Source organism: Lynx canadensis, chromosome C2, assembly GCF_007474595.2.
Source record: "Lynx canadensis isolate LIC74 chromosome C2, mLynCan4.pri.v2, whole genome shotgun sequence".
In the NCBI taxonomy this organism is placed as follows: Eukaryota; Metazoa; Chordata; class Mammalia; order Carnivora; family Felidae; genus Lynx; species Lynx canadensis.
The window spans coordinates 39034391-39046608 of NC_044311.2; the positions used below are offsets into that span (position 1 = coordinate 39034391).

General features: G+C 38.5%; 1 long non-coding RNA gene across 1 annotated transcript in view; it reads right to left on the reverse strand.

Annotated features, from left to right (window-relative positions):
* Window positions 1-2301: 2301 nt before the first annotated feature.
* LOC116738307 overlaps window positions 2302-12218 on the reverse strand; it is a 78422-nt gene continuing 68505 nt past the window's right edge. Inside the window, exon 4 of the long non-coding RNA XR_004344082.1 lies at window positions 2302-2476. This is a non-coding gene — a long non-coding RNA (uncharacterized LOC116738307). The remainder of the gene's footprint in view (window positions 2477-12218) is intronic.

Here is a 12218-nt window from a genome sequence, read left to right on the forward strand (position 1 = left end):
TGTGGCAACATGGATGAACCTAGAGGATATTATGCTAAGTGAAATAAGTCAGACATAAAAAAGACAAATACTGTATGATTTCACTTATATGTGAAATCTAAAAAATAAAACAAATGAACCAACAAAAAAACAGAAACAGATTCATAGTTACAGGAAACTGTTGTTTATGAGTGGGGAGGAGTGGGGAGGAGTTGGGGGACAGGCCAAATAGGTAAAGGGGATTAAGAAGTCTAAATTAGTCATGGAGATGTAATGTACAGCATAGGAATATAGTCAATAATACTATAGTAACTTTGTGACAGATGGTAACCAGACTTATTGTGGGGGTCATTTTATATTACATAAAAATATTTGGGTCCCTGGGTGGTTCAGCCAGTTAAGTATCCAACTCTTGATTCCAGCTCAGGTCACGATCTCGGAGTTCGTGAGTTCGAGTCCCGCATCAGGCTCTATGCTGATGGCACAGAGCTGGCTTGGGATTTTCTCGCTCTCCCTCTCTCTCTCTGCCCCTTCTCCACTTGCACTCTTTCTCTCTCTCCAAATAAAAAACTTAAAAAAAATATTGAATCGCTACAATGTATACCCGAAGCTAATAGGATAGTGTATGTCAATTATACTTTAATTTAAAAAAATAGGGGAAAAAAAGTGAGGCTTCAGAATGGCTTTAAGGTGATGATTGAAAAAAAGGCAATGATTTAAACTGCTCAAAAGACAAAGTGCTAAGGAGTCCTGAGTGTCCTGAGGCTGTGAAAGACAATTTCCATCTTCCCTTCTTGTGTGCAAATGTAGAAGGACCTGCACACGTAGGCACTTAGCTAGGGACTGCGAGGCCCCAGGCCCCTTTACATCTAGGTGGAGCAATGGAGTGTGAACAGAAGTGTTGTGTGTCACTCTAGGCTTGGGCTTTAAAAAAATGTACATGCAGCTTCCATCCTACTTTTCCTTTCTGTGAACTGAAACAGAGAAGTACTTGTGACCCACCTTTTACCCTTGACATAAGGGTACCAACCTACAGCAGAAGCAAGAGAGAAGCTACACATCCTGGACCACTACATGAGAGGAATTACATTTCTTAATCCACTGGTTTGTTGGGTTCTTTGTTATACAACTTAGATTTTCATGTTACTAATCTAAAAACAAAGGGACCACCTGAAAGATCAAGGCAATGCTTACAATTCACTGAAGTCCAAATAGCACCAAAGCTCCCACAGCACCTGGCACACAGCAGGTGCTTTATAAATAGTTATTAAATGAAGGAGTGCAGCAACATTAGGAAGTAAGGGATTCCCAGTTGTCTCATAAAATAATCTGCCTGAACATAAATCTAAGTGGTGTGTTGCAAACTACAATGAGAAAAGTTAACAGCACACAAATAGCAACAATGGGTTAAAATCAAACGGGAATCTTTGTGTGTACGATGTAGAAATGATTGTTAATTATACAGCAGTCATTTAAATGATTTGCAGATAGTAATCACAGTCACTGTCATTTTCCAAAACAAAAGACCTATACATGCACAGACATATACAGACAGGTAAATTCTTCTTTTAACAAGCTTGATGAGACATCAAGCTTGCTATGCTGTACATGGTCTGTAAGAAAATGAAAATCCATTGCTACAATATTTAAAGTGAATACAAAGTAGCTTTTTATTTACCCTGTAAAAAGCAGTTTGGGGTAGCATATGGTATATGACTCTAATGCCATTTGCTAAACATTTTTGAGGGTCTACTATGTGACAAGTATTAAACACAGTGAAAAATTCAAAGATAACAAAAACAGGCATAAAGATATTGAAGGGAGAGAGTGTTACATAAAGCAGAGGTTTGAGTTTCTAAGAAATGGTAATTAAAGGATATCTAAACAGTTCTGACTATGTTGAAACTTTCTGTAGTGTCTCTATTTGATGCCTATGACAAAAGTTATTCTAGAGCTTAAATAAAATAACATACATAAAGCACATGGTTTATTCAGTGACCCCCAGAAAATGCTAGTTCTTTTCTTCATACCTTGTAGTATAGTGTCTTAAAATTTGAAAAAAAAATCAAAATATTCCATTGGTAATATGTTCTAAAGCCATAAAAATTATATTTGCCTATCCCAAGTCCCACATGTATGTATGTGCTCACACATACCCTTCATCCAGAGCATGTAAAGAGTACTGCATTTTGTAAACCAAAGGATAATTGGCTATAATGAAGATCAGGGGTTTCAGATACAAGCAAGAAAATTCCACTCTATTTTTGCTGAAAGCTGATTTATTGGAAAGAAATTCAGTAGCTTACAGAATCCATAGAAAGCTCAAAAATGATTGCCGGTTTCCATTTTTCACTAGCATGGAGACAGTTGTTGTAATGACAGTGTTGGAAATACCAGATACTTCCTCCAGGGTTGTGAATAATAAATGTCTCTATTTCATTTTCTCTTGTGGTCTGTTGTTGAACTGCAGATCACCATCTGGCACCTTGTGCTCGACCTAACAAATATTAATTTAACAAAATAGTAACTTAAGTATATTAGACCAATTTCCTGGCAGAAGTAAGTAAGGGGTACCGAAGAATGGGTACTTTTTAATTTTTACAAGGGTGCCAGAAGAATTAGCAGCAGCTCTATCCAGCCAGTTTCCTCTGAACTCAGAACTTCTCTGGGCACATTGGAAGGTGCCCCTACTGCTCCTAACTAACTAAGTTGCTTTGTCCTGAGTGGATACCACCATTCACTACCATTCAATAGCCAAAGTTCAACTGAATCTAGGCTAGAGTGTTTAATATAATTGGAGGTTAGGAGTTTACAGAGGAAATTAAAATAGAAACAAGGGAAAGTAAAGCTCTGTCAATGTTTTTACCTTACCTTGGGCTTATCTGCTACCCAACTATCTCTTTAGCCCCCAGATAGATCCCATGTTTTATAGCCAGCCTACTGCCCAGACATAGAAGTGCCTTTGACAATGTCACAAGGGTTGAGAAATATTATTTCTTTCCACCAACCTATCTTCAGCCTGATGTCCATTCAATGTTATGATAATCTCCATAAAAACAACAACAACAACACGGGGGCACCTGGGTGGTTCAGTCAGTTAAGCATCTGACTTAGGTCAGGTCATGATCTTGCAGTTCGTGAGTTTGAGCACCGTGTCGGGCTCTGGGCTGACATCTCAGAGTCTGGAGCCTGCTTCTGATTCTGTGTCTCTCTCTCAAACTCTCTGCCTCTCCCCCACTCATGCTCTCTCTCTCTCTCTCTCAAAAATAAATAGTAAAAAAAATTAAAAACAAAAAACCAACCAACCAAACAAACAAAAAAAACCCCACTCTGACCAAAGTGAAGACAATCTACTGTGTGTGCTAATGCAGCTCATTTTACTTTCTCTATGTCCTGCCTGGGACATTCTGGAACCGAATTTTTCTTTACCTTTGCATAACAAAAGGCCCATTAATAGATTTTCTTTCTTGGGATGGCTGGATGGCTCAGTCGATTCAGTGTCCAACTTCTGCTCAGGTCATGATCTCACGGTTCATGGTTTGAGCCCTGTGTTGGGTTCTGTTCTAACAGTTAGGACCCTGGAGCCTGCTTCAGATTCTGTGTCTCCCTCTCTCTCTGCGCCTGCCCTGCTCGTTCGCTCGCTCTCTCTCTCTTTCAAAAATAAAATAAAAATTAAAAAAAGAAAGAAAATCTATTTTTTTTTAATTTTTGAATGTTAATTTTGAGAGAGAGAGAGAGACAGAGTGTGAGCAGGAGAGGGGCAGAGAGAGGGAGACAGAGGCTCTGAAGCAGGCTCCAGGCTCTGAGCAGTCAGCACAGAGCCTGACGCAGGGCTCATACCACTCAGTGACCTGAGCTGAAGTTGGATGCTTAACCGACTGAGCCACCCGGGGGCCCCTACCCATTAATAGATTTTCTTAAAATAAATTCCATATGCCCCTTAGCTAAAATAACAAATTACCTACATTTGCTGCAATCACTCCTTCAGAATCATTAGGGTTCAGCACTGAAGCATCTTACTACACAATGAAATATTTAAGGAGCTCTTTTTAAAAATTTTTTTTCAACGTTTATTTATTTTTGGGACAGAGAGAGACAGAGCATGAACGGGGGAGGGGCAGAGAGAGAGGGAGACACAGAATCGGAAACAGGCTCCAGGCTCTGAGCCATCAGCCCAGAGCCCGACGCGGGGCTCGAACTCACAGACCGCGAGATCGTGACCTGGCTGAAGTCGGTCGCTTAACCGACTGCGCCACCCAGGCACCCCTAAGGAGCTCTTTTTTAGAAGCCAGACCCTGGACTAAGCAGTAAGAATATCAATCAGGTGTGGTTATATTCCAGCTTGGAGAAATTGGCAGGTAAATAAATAGGTTCAAGAAATTGGCAAAGGAGTGACCATAAAAAAATGTTCAGGTTCAAACAGTAGCATGAAAGAGGAAATGGCTCTTTTCAACTGAAGTGGGAGGGGAAGGATTACAAAAGTTTCAAAAAGGAGATAGTCACAAACTGTGGGCATGGTAAATAAGGGATGAAAAAGACGTTCCTATTAGGGTAGCATATGCAAAGATGTTTTTAGAAAACCCGAAGCAAGTAAGAATGTTGGAGTGTAGGGACATGAGGAAATCCCTACCAAGAGACAGAACTAAAAATCCAAAAAGCATGTAGATGATGGAGGGTCCTTTATGCCATACTAGGAAATTTTGACCTCAAAAACACCTAAGACTGAGGTAGAATAGGTTTTCTACTTTTTTCTCTTTTTTAAATGAGGTAGAATTTACATGTAATATCCTATTAGTTTCAGGTGTACATCATTGTGATTCAATATTCGTATACATTATAAATGTTTTAATGATTAGAGAGCTATGATTTTAGTGCAGCCATTTGGGGAATTGATTAGTTGGAGACACCAATTGTTAGTGTCATGGTGGTCCAGGTGAAAGATCATGATGACCATCACCTGGCAACCCCAGAGCATTCCAGCAGCTGAAATGAATGGATATGGAACGTGTCAGGAATTGGAATTCAGTTGAACTTTGTAATTTTTTAAGAGCTGTCCAGGTAAAGGTGAGAAAGAGATGAGTCTCTTGGCATACTGCATTTTGGGATGAGGAAGAAGGTGTTTTATAGTATTTTGTTGAGGCACAAAACAAAGAAGGAGGTAAGTATGGACTTCAGGGGGAAGGGAAATTTAAATAAAATTAAAGCAGTGCAGGTTCTAAAATTATCATCATGCCCATATTTTGTGCACCTGAATCCCTCTGGATATGCCCCATTCTCTGCCTAAGGAACTCGATCAAATCTTCCCAAGTGCAGGCAGTTGGAGCAGGGAATTGCTCCAGCCTTCACTTTGCTACTTCAGGATGAGCAACATGCTAATGCATTTGTCACGTCAAGTCTGGATTCTCTTGGCTTCCCATCTCAGCTGGTACTCCTCATCAGGGCACTCACTGGACATTCTGTCTCATGATGTGCAATCAAAGACTCCAGATATACCACCAGCAGACACCCAATAAAGAGCAAGTACACAGTACCTAACTTGGAATAAATTAAATTAGTTAGTAAGGTGTGATATGCATCCATCTGACTATGAAACTACGGTTTATGCTCTAGAATCAATTGCTACCTCCACAGACAGCACATCTTAAACAGCAGGTGATAATGCCAAAGAGAGCATCAGGAGTGGCCATGCACCCCACTGCATGCAGGTCTCCAGGAGCACCCTGGTTGTATGGGGGGATCAGCCCAGCAGAGAGCAAAGAAATAGGGATCTCGAGACATGCAGAAAAAGTTAGACCCTATTTTTACCCAATCTTGGAAATCTAAAGAAAATCAGAGAAGTATATATCAAGGAAAACCCCAAAGCCTCCTTTACTTTAGTAGAGGTTAAACATTTTCTATTTCTTGGAATAAAATGCATTCAGAAATTTCATCTTAAAGCCAGTAAGAGTCATAGCTATTTCTTTTTCTCTGTAGTTTCTGTGGGTTGGTTTAGAGGTTCTCTTAAAAAAAAATGTTCCAGCAGGGGTCTCTCTTTGCACATGGTACAAAAAATTCTTAGAAGTTGCAATGGAACATTTTTGTTTTGCTTATCCATCTTACAATGTAAATGGATGTGGCTGCAAAATATGTCAGGCTCTTTTCTTACACTATTAGAAAACCATGGGAAAGCTATAATATAATGTTTCATATCATGGTTTGGGTGATGATTAAACTAGTGTGTTCACTACAACATAATGTGTCAAGCAACACATTTATAATCTTTAGTCACTTTTTGTTTATATATTATACTTCAAAACAAGTTTACTTTTTTGAAGGTATAATCCTCAATTTGACATCTGTTTGCATGTTTCCTCACTTCTTTGTTTCATGTTTCAAGTAACTAGAACATCAGGAATTGACAATTTTATTTACATATTGCATTCAGTTTTATACGTATTTTATAAATAATGACATTTTTGTGTGTGTTGGCAGAAAAAAAGGAAAAAATTAAAACATAACTGCAATATTCAAAAGAAAAATGAAACTTGTTTGTGAGGATTATACACTACAAAGCTTTGCATGGTTTTCAAACCATGAACTTTCAGAAGGAGGTATCATTATTGGTATCCAAGTCTTGGGGATGGATCCAAAGAGAAGATGGATATTTGTGCTGTGATATCTCTGGAGCTTTTACTTCTGGTGGGAGCAGGTCAGCAAAGGGCCTCTGGACACTGAAAATTTGGGCCTTCTTAAAGAGGTTTGTTCATCCTTACTGTCAACCAGTTGACTTATCCTGAACAGAACAGAAATGGCCACAAACCACCCCTTTCCAAGTTAGTAAATGACACCTAAAATACAGTGCTTGAGAGAAATGCTTGCCATTAAAAATTTTTAAACTAGGGAAAGAAATTAAATCCTGTTAAAATCCTTGGGACCAAATTTCTGCCACCCAGACTGTTGGTTTTATTTTTGTGGTTTAATCTCAAGCTTCATTCTTTTTATTTTGCTTTAGTTAAGACTACAACTATTGGGGCGCCTGGGTGGCGCAGTCGGTTAAGCGTCCGACTTCAGCCAGGTCACGATCTCGCGGTCCGTGAGTTCGAGCCCCGCGTCGGGCTCTGGGCTGATGGCTCAGAGCCTGGAGCCTGTTTCTGATTCTGTGTCTCCCTCTCTCTCTGCCCCTCCCCCGTTCATGCTCTGTCTCTCTCTGTCCCAAAAAAAAAAAAAAAAAAAAAAAAAAAAAAAAAAAGTTGAAAAAAAAAGACTACAACTATCACTTCTTTCTTTGCCTCTCTTTCTATTCCCTCTGCAATCTCTCATTTCTTTTTTTAAAATTTTTTTTAACATTTATTTATATTTTAGAGAGAGAGAGAGACAGAGTGTGAACAGGGGAGGGGCAGAGAGAGAGGGAGACACAGAATCCAAAGCAGGCTCCAGAGCTGTCAGCACAGAGCCCAATGCGGGGTTAGAACTCATGAACTGCGAGATCACGACCTGAGCTGAAGTCGGATGCTTAACCGACTGAGCCACCTAGGTGCCCCTGCAATCTCTCATTTCTGAAAATAATTTCTTAAAAAAAGTATCAACATTTTAGTAACACCTTTTAATAAAGTACACATTTCTCTTCACAAAAATTAATATTGGGCCATAAAAACTTTTGACCCATCTGACCACTAATAAAACAGAAAATATTAAGTGAAAGTGTTTTATTCCAAATGACATTGCCACCTACTTTTTAATAGTATTAGAATAATCATCTTAATTCTCTCTTGGAAAGAAAAATCCATTAAGATCCTTTAATGAAGGAAATATATATTTATAATGGACCAAATGGCAACATGCCTTTGTCTAAAGCAATCATACTGCCCAATAAAGGAAGATCCACATTTAAATGTGGTGCCTCTGAACACCAAATATTACAAGAATTCCTAGTCAGCAGGATGCTATGCCAAAAGCACTCCACAGATTGGTTTACTCCTTTTTACTATCCTGTTGCCTCATTCTCAATATTTCTTTAATATTAATAATAGCATACTGGATTGTTCCAACAGCACAGACCTTAACATCCTATGCTCATTTATCTCTGGATCTCAGAGCTATTCAAATCAATAAATATTACAAATCCTTCTCACTGGAAATATTTTTTCACTATTTTATGTTTACATGTTTCTTCCTGCCTTCCTCTTTCCTATGCAAGCCACGTCTCTGCCCTCTGTTTTGCTTATTGTTTCCTTTCTCTCTTGTTTGTTCAGCTCTGTACAATCATTTCTCTTTGCTCTGGCCTTTGCTCCAGCCTCATGTTCATTTCTGCCTCCACCTTTTTTCCCTTCACAAACCTCTTTGATTCTAGTTGACAGTTTAAGATTTTTTCTTTTACTTTCCAGAGGCGCCTGTTGCCATAGTGACACATGACGATGATAAAGACCATGACTGCTTCCTCTGGCACTCCAGTTGCTATAACAATGCCAGTTAGCTGAAAATTCTGTGGAAACTTGTGAGAAGGATGCTAGTTCACACCTTTTTGTGGGACAGTCTGCCAGAAAATGCTTCTTAGTTAATGGTTGTTTGTACCAGTAAAACTTGAGTCCATTAACTTAAGGGCAGCCCATACTTCAATAACTAAAAAACTGAAACACCATTATTTTACCTCTTTATACCCTAGAAAATTCTCCCTTCCCTGTCTTTGTTTGACTCCCTTCCTATTTTATTTATTTTTATATTAAAAACATACCTGATGTAGACTGAATTGTGTCCCTCCAAAATTCATATATTGAATTCTAACCTTCAGTATGACTGTATTTCGATACAGGGCTTTTGGGAGGTAACTAAGTTTAAATGAGGTTATAAGGGTTGGGCCCAAATCTGATCGGATTGGTAGCCCCAGGAAAAAAGGAAGAGAGGTAGAGATACCTTGTCTCTCTCAACCATATGAGAATGCAGCAAGATAGGCATCTACAATTCAGGAAGAGAGCCCTTACCAGGAACTGAATCTATCTGCAACTTGACCTTGGACTTCCCAGTCTCCAGAACCGTGGGAAAATAAATTTCTATTGTTTAAGTCACGCAAGCTTATGGAATTATCCATATTATTATATTACGCATATTATCAAGCTTATGGAAGCTTGAGCTAATACAATACCTTAATATTAATATTGCTGGATCTTGTTAAGTGCTTTTGATTTTCAAAACATCAATTTCTGGAAATGTACCCAAATAAGGTAATTATAAAATATTGCAATGTTCATTATCAATATTTCATCATTGAATACTAGATGAACTAAGAGAAAAAGATGAAAACATTCATTGATATTTTTGTGTCCTTTGTGTTCTTGTTACAGCTGTCTTATTCTCAAGAAAATATAAAGAAATGTGTAATTATCTTCATCTTTATAGTTACTAGAACTCACTCATCAAAAGATAGACAAAACTTTTACTTTGTTGCAATTGTGTCACCTCCCTAGGATGTAAATCTAAGCAGTTTGCAACCGCTGGTACTGGTCTCCTTTGTGCCAACTCACATGGAGGAAGGGAGCAGCTAGATGATCAAATCTTGCTTAGGACTGATGTCAGAAGACCTAAACCTGCTTTTAAAAAATAAAGACTAGGGGCACCTGGGTGGCTCAGTTGATTAAGCATCTAACTTCAGCTCAGGTCAGGATCTCACAGTCCATGAGTTGGAGCCCTGCACTGGGCTCTGGGCTGACAGCTCAGAACCTGGAGCCTGCTTCAGATTCTGTGTCTCCCTCTCTCTCTGCCCCTCCCACACTCACTGTCTGTCTGTCTGTCTGTCTGTCTCTCTCAAAAATAAATAAACATAAAAAAATTTAAATAAAGTCAATTTTTTAAAAAGTATCTGTCTAGTGACACAGTTCTAGTATTACAAAATATCAGAAGAAAGTTAAAAGCAACCATGCACAACCAGAAAGGAAGAAGAAAAACTTGGTACATCTCAAAGAGTGTTAAAGTAAGGAACATCAGAATACAGAGTTTTGCTAGAGAAGATATTATGAATTGGCTTATTCAATGGCTCCTACATTTACTTCTACCAAAGATGTTAATCAACATGACATTAATTTATCTGAGTAGATGTAAGACTTCATCATGTTGAAAAAAAGTGTCAATATGCTGTATTTTCAGTGCATAAGTTTACAGATAATTTTGAAGTGTAAAGACCCTGAAATCGTTTGAGAATTCCTAGGGAATTTTAAGGAAAATGAAGGTTATCCTTATACAATGATACTGAAAGTAGTTTCCAGTTACACAGACAGTCCCCAACTTATGATGGTTCAACTTACAATTTTTCAACTTTACAATGGTGTGAAAGTGATAGGCATTCAGGAGAAACTGTACTTCAAATTCTGAATTTTGATCTTTTCCTGGGCTAGTGCTATGCAGTACCATACTCTTCCATGATTCTGGGCAGCAGCATCAAGCTGCAGCTTCTAGTCGGCCACGTGATCATGAAGATAAACAAACGATAACACTTAAAACCATTCTCTGCCTACACAACCATTCTGTTTTCCACTTTTGGTACAATATTCAACAAATAACATGAGAAAGTCAACACTTTATTATAAAATAGGCTTTGTGATAATTTTGCCCAACTGTAGGCTAAATGTTCTAAGCACATTTAAGGTAGGTTAGGCTAAGCTATAGTGTCTAGTAGGTAAGGAGTATTAAAAGCAATTTGTACTTAAAATATTTTCAACCTATGATGGTGTTATTGGGACACAACCCTATAATTCCATAAATTGAGGAAGATCTGTATAATTGTTCTAATTGTATTATAAAACTACCTGATTTTTCTTATTATGGTAGAATAAGATCCTCTGTGCTATTATCAGTAATAAGAATAAATAAAGGGCGTCTGGGTGGCTCAGTTGGTTAAGCATCTGACTTCAGCTAAGGTCATGATCCCGCGTTCCTAGATTCGAGCCCCACATCCAGCTCTGTGCTGACAGCTCAGAGCCTGGAGCCTGCTTTGGAGTCTGTGTTTCCCTCTCTCTCTGCCCCTTCCTGGCTCCCACTCTGTCTTTGTCTCTGTCTCTCTCAAAAATAAATCAACATTAAAAAAAATTTAAAAGAATAACAGTAACTTCCTATTATGTGCCAGGCACTATTCTAAGTGATTCACATCCATTATTTCTACTTTTCATTACAAACTTGAAAGGTGAGAAACTAATACATGGAAAAACAGGTTGTGGGAAGATAACTTATCTAACTTGGTCACAGTTCCAATATTCCCCTTAAGGTTCAAGAATTTAAACTAACACCACAGGCCAAAACATGATCAGTCAAAGGAGCATATCAGGAACCCCAAGGTTAGCCCTATATTCAGTTGCATAAATTCTGGAATCACAACTGCATCAAATTGGCTGGATAATTGCTATATATGTATATTACCTTTAATGCCACCTGGTTTATTTATTGAACTATCTAGACATTAACTCCAATTGCTTTTCCTCACCACTCTGCCTTGATGAACCAGGTAGAATATAGCTTGAAAAAAGCAAATGAGATTTATGAAAACTTAAGTGGTTTCAGAATGGGTTTAATTATTCAAGAGACCTTCAAACCTGGAAATGTAGAATTTGATCTCCAAATTGCTCCAGCTTTCAGTGATTGAGTTGTTCTCTCTCTCTCTCTCTCTCTCTCTCTCTCTCTCTCTCTGTGTGTGTGTGTGTGTGTGTGTGTGTGTGTGTGTGTAGAGAAACAGTGAACGTGTGAGCCAGAATGGGAGTGGACTGACTCAAAAGGAATCACGTCTGTCACTATATTTTGTAATTTCATTGGTCACTTTAAGAGCAATAGATTACAAATTGTTGCAATATGTAACCACAACCAATTTTAGGACACCTATATATTACTAATTGACATACAATATAAATAAATTACCCTTCAGAGTGTTGTAATTTTGCACACACTTTAGTCCCTGGAAACCCCAAAATATGAATGATTCCATCTAATATCCAGACTCTCAGTCCAAACCTTTCTGGTTTCTTAAGGGGGAAAAAATCCCATCAATAAAATGTCTTCAAAGAACTGTCTTCTTTTTGAAAATGTTCATATTATACTGAGCTGCTCGACAAAAATATGAGGATTTTATTTCTGAGAGATGTTCCCACTGAAAGGAGTAGAGAGACTGGAATTAAAAGGATAGCCTGGAGGAGGACAGACTAACACTGTGGGCAGTGAAGCAAAGGCCTGTGGACTTCTGGACTTCTGATCTCTCTAGTCTCTCAGCTCTCAACTCCCTTTCC